We start from the raw sequence: 15,333 nt of genomic DNA on the forward strand, positions 1-15,333 counted from the left end.
TCCCCATCCTTTGTAGGTGGGAAAACTTGCAAAATCAGCAGTGTATCAAATACTTATTTTCCCCTCTATACAATGTAGGGTGGGGAAGGGATCAATATAAGGGTACAGAGAAGCAAAGTTGTAAGGTCTTTATCTCTCTACAGGAAGTAGGGGGTGAGTCTTTGTCTGTTCAAAGAATTGCAATCTGGTCTTTGTCTCTACAGGAAGAGGAGGTGGGAATCTGTCTCTAGGTTCCACCTCTCTGTCTAACTGCATACAGGAAAAACAGAGAACTCTATTTTAGGTCATTCAAGCCATATAGACAATAGCAGGTGAAGTCCATGCTAGGAAGTGAAAGAAAGGAAGTTCTAGCTCCTATAGTGCTGACAGGATGCTGATAAATATCATGCTTTTTTACAGCTTATTTTTGTAAAAGCACATGTGAATTGGTTGAGCAGTCTACATATTTTGGGTCATCTCCTTTCCATCTGTTTGTATCTCTAAATGAATAATCTCTCCCTCCATGGTGGGCTCTACCTTGCCATGGTGTCAGAGCTGCGCTGTGTGCTCTTAGTCAATCAGATACACTTACCTACCACTACGACTCCTTATGATACTCTTTCACTAAACAATTTAGTTAGAAGCTGCAGCTGCATCCCCCTCCTCCCTCTCTTGACTATTTTTCATAGATTTTTTTGAAGATGACTTTTGGCAGAGCATTCCTTGCCACAACAATTCTTGTAGATGGCAGATGTTACCCCTCCCTCCTGCCTGGAATATAGCCTCCACATACACAATGAGAGAATATTCCTGCAGCTGCATCCCCCTCCTACCCACCCTCGGCGCCATTCCTCTATATACATTTTATAGTGACTGATGGGATTTATGAAAGGAAAAATACAGACTTCTGGAAGGTGAGGAACATATGATTTTGCCATAATAAGGTACATTATCACATTTCATGTACTGTATACACATGTACTTCTGATTTATGCAAAGAACATAATATAGCTGCCTTCATAAAAATAAATTTGCCAGAACCCATTTTCTATTATGTCTAAGAATTAACGTAACCTATGAATATTCACCGCGGTGTTACATGAATAGGTATTGGAGCTTTAATTGCTCCATATAAGAGTGCAGGAAATGATAATTACGGCGCTGACAGCTTATGTGTCCGCCGTGTTGTAGAATGACTGTTCATTGTTATCTAAAATGATAATGTCAAGCCCCGATGTTATCCCTCTTGTCTGATCTCACCTTCCCTGTTCCGTCAGCAGGTCAGACGTGTCAGGGTTATCTCATTAAAATCCGCTTTACAATGTAAATTGAGCCGCGGTGCTATTATATGACACGCGCTTTCATCATCTCCTATTGTGGTTGTTTCATAAACTATAAAAACCGTTCACGTTTCTTTTCTATTGCAAAAATGAATCCAAAAGGCGGCACAAAAGCCCAGCTAATCACACGTCAATCCTCCGCGGCCGTACATGGAAGACAAAATAATCTCCACTAGGGGGAGCTAAGAAACTTTCTGCTAAATATTTTATTATTGAGCTAAAAGGGGTTGTCCTGTACTTTTCATATAAGGATAAGGTAATCGATATCGGATCTGTGGGGGTGCTATGCTCGCCTCCCCTGCTGAATAATTGTGGAGCTGAACAGAAAAGCTTTAGCACCTGTAAACTGTATAGTGGCTGCAGTGGGGTATTACAGATCCATTCGCACCCTATTCATGTTGCATCTCCACCAATTCGATATTGTTGACCTATCCTAAGAATAAGTCATCAATATAAATGTACTGGATAATCCCTTTGGGTATTTACATTATATTCATTACTCACTCATAGCACTGCATACTTAAAGTACTTTGAAAAAAAAAACCCTCCTGCACTGTATGCAGAGAATTACCACATCAGAGACCACCGGAGACAAGTGTCCATTTCTAAGGAATTGGGATGTAGCAATCCCAAAAGTGTAAGTAGGCTGTAACAAACACTGCATTTTCTTGTGCTACATCGAGAAGGAGAAAGAGATTGTTGTTGTGAGAAGTAAATGCGGCTGAGGTGCTTGCTAGCAGACTGTCACAAACATATTCAAAATGTAGCCAGTGTTAATTCATTGCTGTTTACCAACCATCTGCTGCTGATCAAGCCTGAAACCTCTCACAGAGACATTGTAACCATCAAGTTTGATGCCTCCCAGTGAGAAAAGTCCATTTGTTTTTATCTTTCTGAATTCCTTCTCCATGCTTGAGTAGGAAAATCAATCTATACTATTTAAATGGCCACATCCTTCAGCGCTCTCCTTATAGGTGGGCTTAACGAACTGATTAGGACACTTAGGATAGTCCGGAGATGCCCAGAAGACACTTGATCTGTTGGCACATTCTCTTGTTAGTTCAGCTTTCTGCATACAATGGTTGCTGGTGGGGGAGCATGTGACCTGTCCATCAGCCTCCTCCAATAGAAAAGCAGCTTTCCTATGTGAAGTGTCTTGGAGGAGGCTGATGGACTGATCTGGCCACATGCCACTGGTCCGTTTGAGAGGAAGGTTTTTTTAAAAAAAAAAATTAATCTAAGTTTTTTTCTTCTTCAGATCACAACAATCCTTATTAAACAATCAAAATTACTGACCTTATAATTTCACATGGGCAATTGGGGTTATTTTATTTTTATAATATTACATTATTTATTTTTGTAATTTCAGGAAGAGTTTTCAGCAGTCTCATTATCATCAGAGGCAAGATTACAATGACTGATAACACCTCTATATACAGTAGATAACACAGGATCCACCAATCACAATAAGTGATGTCACAGCTCACCTCCTATACAATGACTGATAACACCTCTATATACAGTAGATAACACAGGATCCACCATTCACAATAGGTGATATCACAGCTCACCTCCTCCTCTTGTACAATGACTGATAACACCTCTATATACAGTAGATAACACAGGATCCACCATTCACAATAGGTGATGTCACAGCTCATCTCCTCCTCCTCTTGTACAATGACTGATAACACCTCTATATAGAGTAGATAACAGGCTCCACCATTCACAATAGTTGATATCACAGCTCACCTCCTCCTCCTGTACAATGACTGATAACTCCTCTATATACGGTAGATAACACAGGATCCACCATTCACAATAGGTGATGTCACAGCTCACCTCCTCCTCCTGTACAATGACTGATAACACCTCTATATACAGTAGATAACACAGGATCCACCATTCACAATAGGTGATGTCACAGCTCACCTCCTCCTCCTGTACAATGACTGATGACACCTCTATATACAGTAGATAACACAGGATCCACCATTCACAATAGGTGATGTCACAGCTCATCTCCTCCTCTTGTACAATGGCTGATAACACCTGTATATACAGTAGATAACAGGCTCCACCATTCACAATAGTTGATATCACAGCTCACCTCCTCCTCCTCTTGTACAGTGACTGATAACTCCTCTATATACAGTAGATAACACAGGATCCACCATTCACAATAGGTGATGTCACAGCTCATCTCTTCCTCCTCTTGTACAATGACTGATAACTCCTCTATATACAGTAGATAACACAGGATCCACCATTCACAAAAGGTGATGTTAAAGCTCACCTCCTCCTCTTGTACAATGACTGATTACACCTCTATATAATAAATAATCTTTATATAGCGCTAACATATTCCGCAGCGCTTTACAGTTTGCACACATTTTCATCACTGTCCCCGATGGGGCTCACAATCTACATTCCCTATCAGTATGTCTTTGAAGTGTGGGAGGAAACCGGAGTGCCCGGAGGAAACCCACGCAAACACGGGGAGAACATACAAACTCCTTGCAGATGTTGCCCTTGGTGGGATTCGAACCCAGGACTCCAGCGCTGCAAGGCTGCAGCGCTAACCACTGAGCCACACAGGATACACCATTCACAATAGGTGATGTCACAGCTCACCTCCTCCTTTTGTACAATGACTGATAACACCTCTGTAACACATGCACAGGGAACTGTTAGAGCATCTACTGGAATGCTGGAGCTTACAGCAGTGGCTGTTAAACAGGGACCTACAGACACTAATAGTTTTTCTCCTGAGTGGCAGAAGACTACAACTCCCAGGGATCCTTGTTCCAGTGAGATGAAAGAAGAAGGGAGGAGGCTGAAGAGAAAGTGAAAGCAAATGGTGAGAGGAGAGAAAATGTGGCTGCTGCTGGTTATGAGAAACAGAGTAGTGTGGATCTTGATTCCCCTAAGTTGCAGAGTGTGGGGGACCCCGCGGAGATACCTGTGTTGCCAGAGAGAGCAAAGATCCAGAGAGTCCTGCCAGTACTCACATCGGATAAAGGTCTAAATCCTGCAGCCCTCAGCTGGAGTATAAAGAATCCTCCGATTGTTGGAGACACAGTGAGTGTTCTGCTGAGACTTATGATTCTATCAGCGCGACTTACAGTGAGTACACTGCAACCGAGACTATTGACAGCAACATTCATTTAAGTGCACCTACGTTTTCTACTTTGTGCGCCAACCTTCTTTTGCGCGCCAACATCCGCGGCAACTGGGCCCCAACGGTCGGACTGAGTAAATGCAAAAGAGGGGGAATTGGCCTCGTTATATTTGCAGGGTTTTGTTTTAATTAGTCTGTGATGTGTATATGACTTTTATAGAGCACAGTAAATCGCATTGTATGTTTATTCCTGTAAATCCATTTTAATTCTGCTTCATAGCAATAAATCTGTTAAACTCTTTTACTCCTGCTTCCTGAGTGTGTACCGAGCTGTGGCAGGGGTTTCCCGAATCAGCCCCTGGCAGAAGATAACTGTCCTTCTGCAGCCCAGAGACAGAGCTCCAATCAAAATTCGGGTGGAGGCACTGCGTACAGAAGAGGTGAGACCCCCCATAACACCCAGGGTACAGTGGTAGCCATAAAGGGGTGTTACAGTGGAGGCACTGCTGAGATTTCAGAACTAACACAGGAGTATTTACTATGGAGATTTTAACAGAGCAAGAAGCGTATTTGTGGTGCGAAGAGATGGAGGTTGCAGCTGAACAAAGCTTTGCAGTGAGTGGTGAGCTCCGTGATGCGTCTGATGAGGAGATACTGAAAATAGTTAACTGACTCACTGAACTTGCCCACCCTAAAGTGGTCGACTGCAGGAAGGAAAAACGGGGACAATTACCCACAGCCCTGATCTCAACAGGGCAGATTTTAAGGAAAGAATATTTCCCATCCATGATAACCGTGTCCCCAGAGCATGGTAGACAATGGAAGATCACTTGGCCTATTGAGTCCGAAGTGGAGACCCGGCAACAGGGATCAACCACTCAGCCTAGAAAGAATAGTGTAAGTCCGCCCTCTACTCCATTTAGAGTCAGTCAGGAAGAGACAGTGGCCCCTGCAGATGTGCTATTGATGGCTATGAGACAATTAGTCAGTCAATTTGCAAAGATGCAGCCAGAGGGGAATTACCGTCTTCTAAGAATTTTTTCGGGTGCCCTCCCCACCCCTGCTGGAGAAGAGGGATATGATACTTGGAGGGATGTCACTTTGCTGTGCTTAGAAGAGTGGCAGTGCACGGATGCAGCAAAGAAGCAGAGAATAGTAGAGAGTTTGAGGGGTACTGCTATGGAAGTGCTGCACGCTGTTTGGCGGAACAGGCCACAAGCAACTTATCAAGATTATATGAGTGCTTTAGAAGATGCTTTTGGATCCCCTGAAGATGCTACTGATCTTCTCTATAAACTCCGTACCACCTACCAACTGCCAGATGGGAAGATGTCTGACTATCTCTACCGGTTAGACAAGCTGGTTCATAGAATAGTATCTAAAGGTAGAGACAGCCCTAAAGAAGTTGACCAGTGTCGTCTGGAACAGGTACTCAGAGGAGCTCTCATGCATGATCCAATTGCCCAGCGGATGAGGTCTTGTGATAGAGAGAAGATTCATGAGCTGCTTAAGGAAGTTCGCAAGGAGGAGTTTATTTTGGCAGCAAGAGAGAAGACATCCCCTCGGGTGACTACTGTTGCCCTGAAGCCAACAGCCGACTGCCGAGAGGTGGAACTGTTGACAGTCATCGAGAAACAGGGGGAGCAGATTACACAATTGTTACGTGCCCAGGCCAAGACAATATAGTAGCTACAGAGTGCTGTGGAGGTAGCCGAGAAGCAAACCCTGGTTTCAGGGAGCGAGAATGATAACTTCTGTAGAGTAAAGAGTATGAGACCAAAAGGGTGCTTTGTTTGTGGGAGTCCAGACCATATGGTTCGTCAGTGTCAGAACTCAAGGAAATCTTCACATTCGTTCAAACAGACTGGGTGGATGGATAGGGTCCCCGCCTCAGAGGTGAAGACTCAGTGCCATGTGTTAGGCGTCGGATTCCTGCAGCTGCCCTGCAGGAATCCAGAGCCATACATCCAGCGGTCTCCCATTCCTTTCCGACCGCTCAGGGACCTGCATAGCAATCTCGGCAATCCAGGCACCCTGCTCAGACCAGCTCTCTGGGTCTGGATGTTGCTGCCACCTCTGGACCAGCAATGGTAGCGCAACCTGCTTTGCAAGAAACCACTCCAGAGGCTAAGTCCTCTCGTCGCGCTACTGGGCATGCCCACGAGACGATCTCCCAGTGGAGATCGGGGGGCCACGTGCTCAGGTCCTTGTCCTGATCTGATTGGCCCATCTCAGAGGTCTGGAAGGTCCTGGAAGCGCATGGCTATAAAAGGCCCGCATGGCCGCTCGCCCATGTGCTAGTATAGACTATACTTGCTATGTGTGAATGGTGACGGATGTATGATTCTGGTGACTGACTCATTTGAAACCCCTTCCCTCTGATACTACGCATGTGGATAGGGAACTAGAGAGATAGTCATCGCCAGTCAGTGGCAAGCTATAGGCCACAGTGCATACCGCACCTCTGCACTAGCGTCTGATGGTGTCACGCCTGACGGCACTATCGTATAGTGGCAGTAGTTACCGCCACGCTGCAGTTAGCAGCACTTACTGGCGTCCGCGGTAGCGATGCCGCATGCACGGTAGGTCAAGACGGACACCGACCTCTGTCTTAGGCCGTGTCCTATGACCATATACCGTGTGTGCACGCCAGCTGAGAGCTGTGAAGCTAACAGGGTGGGCGTTTATGCTTTAGGGCCTCTGTGAGGTTAACAGAGTCCGCTCTGCGCACCCCGGGTGATGTTTAACCCGAGCGCAGTATACCGACATATACTGTAGCGAGTCCGCCATTACTCAGCAGCGGTTAATACACCTACTGCACGGTGGACCCCGGGCGGCGAACGCACTTCCTATTATTTATATTTAGTGCGGTCCGCCGTCCCTAACATTATACTAGCGTCAAGGTCTGGTGTTGTGAGTTCATTTTCCCCTTCATTACTGAGGCCCGAGGAACTCCCTCTTCTGGTAAAGAAAGGTAGTGAGCCTGATTATCAAACACCTGAGGCTGATGATGATGACTGGCTGAGTGGAGTTACTGACTGGATATAAGGCTGCCGACGCCCTTCTGCCCTGCGGGTGATTTCTCTGTGGGATCCTTGGAGACCAGTCTGAATTCCTGCTCCTCTAAAGCTAAGTTTGCTGCTCGGCCTTTTGCTTTGGTGCTTTGACTTTGTTTTGCTTTGTTTTTCTGGATTTCTGCCATTCCCTGCTGGGGTGTGCTGAATTCCTTTAGCTCTGTCTTCTGAAAATACCTGAGTGCTGATTTAGTTTTTGAAGCCTAGCTGCTTCAGGGCCTTTTTCATATCAGCTTGTTGGCTTATGTCTTTGATAGGGTTTTGGCAGATTGCAGACAGCAGCCTTCCTGTCCTTTCCTATCTAGGTAGTTTTGGGCCCTGTCTTTGCTCAGTCTATCTTTCTGTCTGTGTTAGTGTTTTCATCTTGCTTCATCGTCATTATATGTTGGGGGCTGCCTATTGCTTTGGGGTCTGCTCTGGGGCAGTTTAGATTTCCCCTTTCTTTCTTTAGGCTTATTTAATTCTCCGGCTGTGATCGAGGGGTCTAGGGCATCGTAGGAACCCCCCACGGCTACTGCTAGTTGTGTTGATAGGTTCAGGGGTCTGCAATCTGATAGTTGCCAACTTCTCTGGTTTTCTGGACTTAGCTTGTATTTCTGCTTTTGCCTCCTATGGTGACTCATTCATAACAGTCTGGCTAGTAATGATGGACCTGCAGCAGCTGCAGCGGTACATTCGGCAGCTGGAGAACAGGTTGGCGGCTATCGAGAGCTCCACCTCAGCTGCGAATGCTACGGTAGCCGCTGCTCAGGCAGTCACAGAGGCTGTCTCACGCGTGCTCAAACTCACGCCTATGCCGACAATATCTCGCCTCCCGCTCCCCGACAAGTTTTCGGGTGACAGCACCACCTGTAGGGGATTCGTGAGTCAGTGCTCTATCCAGCTTGAGTTACTGGCTGCACAGTTCCTTACAGAGCGGGCTAAGGTGGGGTTTATTGTTTCTCTTTTATCAGGCAGGGAATTAGAGTGGGCTATGCCATTGTGGGAGCGTGATGATCCCGTGGTTCAGGGGGCTGCTCAGTTCCTCGCGGCTCTGAAGCAGGTATTTTTGGGACCACGGATCATGCACGACACCTCTCTCCAATTATTGGCCCTAACACAGGGGTCTCTCTCGGTCAGCCATTATGCCGTCCGATTCCGGATATTGGCTTCCGAACTAGAGTGGCCCGATAAAGCACTCATCCCTGTGTTTTGGAGAGGGTTAGCTGAGCATGTCAAAGATGCTCTAGCCACCAGAGAGGTCCCCACAAGTCTGGAGGAAGTGATTGCCATCTCCACCCGCATTGATCTCCGGTTTACGGAGCGCGGGCTGGAACGTGCGCAATCCAGACGAAGGGTTAACTGGGCTCCCACCTTCACCGAGCTGCTAAGATCTTCCACTCAGGAGCTTACATCCTCCGAACCTATGGAGGTGTCTCGCGCCAGCTCCAAGCCACCACCGGTGCGAAGCTCCGCACGTTGTTACCAGTGCCTGCAGTTTGGTCACTCTGCTAGCACGTGTCCTCTGTGGTCAGAAAAACAATCACGTCCAGTGGTCGTAGGTGGTGGTCAGACAAATATGAAACCCTTTTCTCCCAAACCGGTATTCCGAGGGACATAAGATAGTGGGGCCTCCACCTGGGAGGTAGAGGTTACCGTGGATTCCGGGGCTAAGGGGAACTTTATGTCCTCGACCTTCGCCCGGAAACACGCTATTCCACTGGTGTTACTGCCTCAACCTCTGACCATCAGGGTGGTTAATGGTGCACCTTTACCATCTCAGGTGACCCACCAGACAGCCCCACTCAGGCTCTCAATCTCACCCTCTCATCGAGAGATTCTGTCCTTGTTCATTTTGCCAGATGGCATCGACCAGGTGCTTCTCGGAGTTCCCTGACTCCGTTGTCACTCCCCTCATATTGACAGGGCTTCCAGGAATATACTGGGTTGGAGCAAGGACTGTGAGGGAATGTGCCTGAAGGGCAGTGGTCAGGTAGCTTCCACTGAAGTGCCCGCGGATCTCTCTGCCAATACCATACCACCAGTACGCAGACGTTTTCTCTAAAAAATCTGCAGAGACGCTCCCGCCGCACCGTCCTTACCATTGCCCGGTAGATCTTCTGCCAGGCACGGAACCTCCTAGAGGCTGTGTGTATCCGCTGTCACTCCCTGAGACAGAGGCTATGTCTCAATATATCCGGGAGAACCTGGCTAGAGGTTTTATCAGAAAGTCGGTGTCGCCGGCTGGTGCAGGGTTCTTCTTCGTGCAGAAGAGCGGAGAGTTACGTCCCTGCATTGACTACAGAGGTCTCAATGCCATTACAGTTAAAAACAAATACCCTCTCCCGTTGATCTCTGAGCTATTTGACAGGTTGCGAGGGGCCCAGATCTTTACGAAATTAGATCTACGGGGGGCATACAACCTGATCCGCATTCGCGAAGGAGACGAGTGGAAGACAGCCTTTAATACCAGGGATGGCCTTTGTAATGCGCCTGCTGTCTTCCAGGCTTTCGTCAACGACGTCTTCCGCGATATGCTCTCCACCTCGGTGGTGGTCTATCTGGATGACATCCTCATCTTCTCGCCAGATTTGGCCTCTCACCGGAGAGATGTCTGCAGGGTCTTCGACTGTCTGCGGGTGAACTCTCTTTTCGCCAAGCTGGAGAAGTGCCAGTTTGAGCAGGAGTCCTTGCCGTTCCTGGGCTACATCATCTCGGCCCAGGGGTTGGCTATGGATCCGGCCAAACTGCAAGCGGTAATGGACTGGGAGGAACCACTCTCACTCAAAGCGGTGCAGCGCTTTCTAGGGTTCATCAACTATTACCGCCAGTTCATACCTCACTTCTCCACACTGGTAGCTCCTTTGGTTGCTCTCACAAAGAAAGGAGCTAATCCTAACGCTTGGTCTGAACAGGTCTCCAAGGCCTTCTCGTCTCTAAAATCTCATTTTGCTGGCGCTCCCATCTTACACCGTCACGATGTGGATAAACCGTTTATCCTGGAGGTGGATGCCTCTTCCGTTGGTGCAGGAGCAGTCCTTTTCCAGAAGGATGCTCAAGGTCGGAAGCATCCCTGCTTCTTCTCCTCTAAGACCTTCTCACTGGCGGAGAAGAATTACTCCATCGGGGACAGGGAGCTGCTAGCAATGAAGCTGGCCTTTTCCGAGTGGAGACATCTCCTGGAGGGAGCCCAGTTTTCCTTCCAGGTGTATACGGACCATAAAAATCTGGTCTATTTACAAACGGCCTAGCGCTTGAACGCTTGTAAAGCTAGGTGGTCGCTCTTCTTCTCCCGCTTCCGCTTCACCTCACACTACCTCTCTGGAGAGAAGAACGTCCGTGCGGATGCTCTCTCGCGCTCGGTGGTCTCAGCGGAGGAAGGGGAGGCTGAGCCACGGTTAATTCTCCCTCCAGAGAGCTTTACGACCGTGGCTTCAGTTGCTCTTGAGTGAGTGCCACCGGGCAAGACCTTTGTGTCTCCTCAACTACGGCCAGAGGTTCTCGCCTGGGCGCACGCGTCCAGGGTGGGTGGTCACTTTGGCAATAAGCGGACCACAGAACTCCTGGCAAGGTGGTATTGGTGGCCGCACATGGCTCGAGACACGAAGGAATACATACAAGCATGCGTCTCGTGTGCACGGAACAGGTCCTCTAGACAGAGGCCGGCTGGGTTATTGTACCCTTTGCCGGTGGCGGATAGACCTTGGGAGATGGTTGGCATGGATTTTGTGGTTGGCCTGCCCAAGTCTGGTGGCAGTACAGTCATCTGGGTGGTCACCGACCATTTTTCTAAAATGGTGCATCTGGTGCCACTCGCATGGTTGCCTTCCGCTCGTGGTCTTGCCACACTGTTCATAAAACATGTATTCCGTCTGCATGGCATGCCGGACAAAATTGTCAGTGATCGAGGTCCCCAGTTCGCGTCCTGGTTTTGAAGGGAGCTCTGCAGCCTACTCAGCATTGAGCTAAACCTGTTCTCCACTTACCATCCCAAGACGAACGGCTTGGTTGAGAGAGCCAACCAAACCTTTGTCACGTACCTACGGCATTTCGTCTCTGCCAGGCAGGATGACTGGGCATCCTTGCTACCATGGACTGAATTTGCCCTGAATAATGCAGTGGCTGATTCCACTGGTTAGATGCCGTTCCTTCTAAATTACGGCCATCATCCGCGTGTCCCTGTCCCGATGTCAGTGTCCTCTGCTGACTCCAGGGTGGCAGACTGGGCAGTGGAGGCTCGCGAAATTTGGGATCGCACTCAGGATGCTATTTGTGCCTCTAAAGAAAGAATGAGGGCATCCGCCGACACACATCGGTGACCCGCTCCAACCTTTTCCCCCGGTGACTTGGTGTGGCTCTCTGCTCGAAACTTCAAGCTGAGGTTCTCGAGCGAATCAGCTCGGTGGTCTACCACCTGGTTCTTCCTCCATATTTAGCCATTTCTGACGTTTTCCATGTGTCCCTTCTCAAACCTGTTCACATGGCCCGGTTCTCTGAGTCATCTGCCGGGTCATCAGACTTGTCTTCGGACGAGTTTGAGGTTAACGCCATTGTGGGACGCAGGATTGTGCGTGGCAAAAAGTTTTATTTGGTGGACTGGAAGGGTCATGGTCCAGAGGCCCGGACCTGGGAGCCTGTGGAGAACATCCACGCTCCGCTCCTGATCGCAGCCTTTGAGTGCAGCGAGGCTCAGAGGGGGGGGCCCTAGGAGGGGGGTAATGATAGGCGTCGGATTCCTGCAGCTGCACAGCAGGAATCCAGAGCCATACATCCAGCAGTCTCACATTCCTTTCAGACCGCTCAAGGACCTGCACAGTAATCTCGGCGATCCAGGCGCCCTGCTCAGACCAGCTCTCTGGGTCTGGATGTTGCTGCCACCTCTGGACCAGCAATGGTAGCGCAACCTGCTTTGCAGGAAACCACTCCAGAGGCTAAGTCCTCTCGCCGCGCTACTGGGCATGCCCATGAGACGATCTCCCAGTGGAGATCGGGGGTCACGTGCTCAGGTCCTTGTCCTGATCTGATTGGCCCATCTCAGAGGTCTGGAAGGTCCTGGAAGCGCATGGCTATAAAAGGCCTGCATGGCCGCTCGCTCATGCGCTAGTATAGACTATACTTGCTATGTGTGAATTTTGACGGATGTATGATTCTGGTGACTGACTCATTTGAAACCCCTTCCCTCTGATACTACGCATGTGGATAGGGAACTAGAGAGATAGTCAGTGGCAAGCTATAGGCCACAGTGCATACCACACCTCTGCACTAGCATCCGATGGTGTCACGCCTGACGGCACTATCGTATAGCGGCAGTAGTTTCTGCCGCGCTGAAGTTAGCAGCACTTACAGACGTCGGCGGTAGCGACGCCGCACGCACGGTAGGTCAAGACGGACACCGACCTCTGTCTTGGGCCGTGTCCTGTGACCATATACCGTGTGTGCATGTCAGCTGAGACCTGTGAAGCTAACAGGCTCAGCGTTTATGCTTTAGGGCCTATGTGAGGTTAACAGAGTCCGCTCTGCGCACCCCGGGTGATGTTTAACCTGAGCGCAGTATACCGCCATATAGCGAGTCCGCCATTACTCAGCAGTGGTTGTTACACCTACTGCACGGTGGACCCCAGGTGGCGAACGCACTTCCTATTATTTATATTTAGTGCGTTCCGCCGTCCCTAACACCATGGACATCAAACTAATGCCCTCTCTATGCAATGCCAAGTGCCAAATGTGACCCCAGATTCTCTACCTCAACTGACTCGTAATCAAGTTAGAAAGGCGCAGCAGGAGGATCGGTCGGTGGGGGTAGTCCGATGGTGGGTTAAGAGGGGCTTGAGGCCCGAGAAGAATGCATTGAGAACAGAGGAGTCTGTTCTGCTGACTCGGCAGCTAGAGTCGCTAGTAGTAAGAAATGGACTACTATACCGGGAGACAAAGCGCCAGAAGGGAGGAGTGTGTAGACAGCTGGTGCTACCCACCCGATTTTGGAGGATGGTCATGAAGTCCTTGCATGATGATCATGGACATCTTGGCATCGAGAAAACCATGGGTCTTGTGGCTGACCGATTTTACTGGCCTCGGATGGAAGCAGATATAGAAGAATACTGCAAATCATGCTCCCGGTGGTGTCCTGACCCTTATGTGGTAATGGAGAAGCAGCCTTGTGTCCGGGCCCCCAGAGTAAAGTCTGAGAAAGGGGGTGGAGCTGTCAAAACCTATCATCGACACCATCTGATGCCTGTGGGAAAGACCATCCCTTTACCACCATTGCAAATTCAAGGAGGTCGTACCACCCCTCTGTGCAATAGAAGTCATAGGGGTGAACCTCCACCCCAGCTTGGGGTTGCCTCAGGAGGAAGTGGCAGTCTGGGGATGAATGGGAAGCTGACGGTCAATGGAGCTACAGATGGACCGATGCGATGACCCATGCCCCACAGGCTCGGGCCTTGAAAACCAGACTCCTGAAGTAGAAACACGAACAAAGGACATTTGTCAGGAGGCTAAGGTGCTCTGTCCACAATTGGGGGAGAGTCCAGAAGAAGGACATTTATTGAATGGAGAGATCCATCTGGAGAAGCCCGTTTTGGAGAGACAAGAGTCGGGGGTTGAGGAGGGGGCCACCTCGGTACACACTCGTCCCAAGTGGGACGTTAGGCCCCCCATGATGTTGACCTATGATAGAATGGGACATACCACTGAGGTCCCTAGGCTGATACCCTCTAATTAGAATTCTGTTTGGCCCTATTACTCGGTATCTCTCATGTGTCCAGGTGGTGGTTTGTGTGCATGTAAATTTGATGTTAGTCAGGATGCTCTAACTCCCTTTCATGTTTCAGGTGGTGAGTCCTCATATCATGATGGGACACTTTCAATGACTCACCAGGGAGAGAATGTAACACATGCACAGGGAACTGTTAGAGCATCTACTGGAATGCTGGAGCTAACAGACTCTAAGAAGAGTTTTGCAGTGGCTGTTAAACAGGGACCTACAGACACCAATCGCTTTTCTCTTGAGTGGCAGAAGACTACAACTCCCAGGGATCCTTGTTCCAGTGAGATGAGAGAAGGGAGGAGGAGGGACTTGGGGGAGGACGCTGAGGAGAAAGTGAAAGCAAATGGTGAGAGGAGAGAAAACGTGGCTGCTGCTGCTGGTTATGAGAAACAGAGCAGTGTGGATCTTGATTCCCCTAAGTTGCAGAGTGTGGGGGACCCCGCGGAGATACCAGTGTTGCCGGAGAGAGCAAAGATCCAGAGAGTCCTGCCAGTACTCCTATCGGATAAAGGTCTAAATCCTGCAGCCCTCAGCTGGAGTATAAAGAATCCTCCGATTGTTGGAGACACAGTGAGTGTTCTGCTGAGACTTATGATTCTATCAATTCTATCAGCACGACTTACAGTGAGTACACTGCAATCGAGACTATTGACAGCAACATTCATTTAAGTGCACCTACGTTTTCTACTTTGCACGCCAACCTTCCTTTGCATGCCAACATCTGCGGCAACTGGGCCCCAACGGTCAGTCAGAGTAAATGCAAAAGAGGGGGAATTGGCCACGTTATATTTGCAGGGTTGGTTTTTAGTTAGTCTGTGATGGGTATATGACTTTTATAGAGCACAGTAAATCGCATTGTATGTTTATTCTTGTAAATCCATTTTAATTCTGCTTCATAGCAATAAATCTGTTAAACTCTTTTACTCCTGCTTCCTGAGTGTGTACCGAGCTGTGGCAGGGGTTTCCTGAATCAGCCCCTGGCAAAAGATAACTGTCCTTCTGCAGCCCAGAGACAGAGCTCCAATCAAGATTCGGGTGAAGGCACTGCATACAGAAGAGGTGAGACCCCCATAA

At 48.8% G+C, this 15,333-nt stretch overlaps 1 protein-coding gene across 8 annotated transcripts in view; it reads right to left on the reverse strand.

Moving 5' to 3' along the window:
* The window catches only part of GRM5 (glutamate metabotropic receptor 5), a 443,426-nt gene that overhangs the window by 38,130 nt on the left and 389,963 nt on the right, over positions 1-15,333 (reverse strand). The window lies entirely within an intron of this gene.

Source organism: Dendrobates tinctorius, unplaced genomic scaffold (assembly GCF_039654945.1).
Source record: "Dendrobates tinctorius isolate UK_male_01 unplaced genomic scaffold, ASM3965494v1 ptg000023l, whole genome shotgun sequence".
NCBI lineage: Eukaryota > Metazoa > Chordata > Amphibia > Anura > Dendrobatidae > Dendrobates > Dendrobates tinctorius.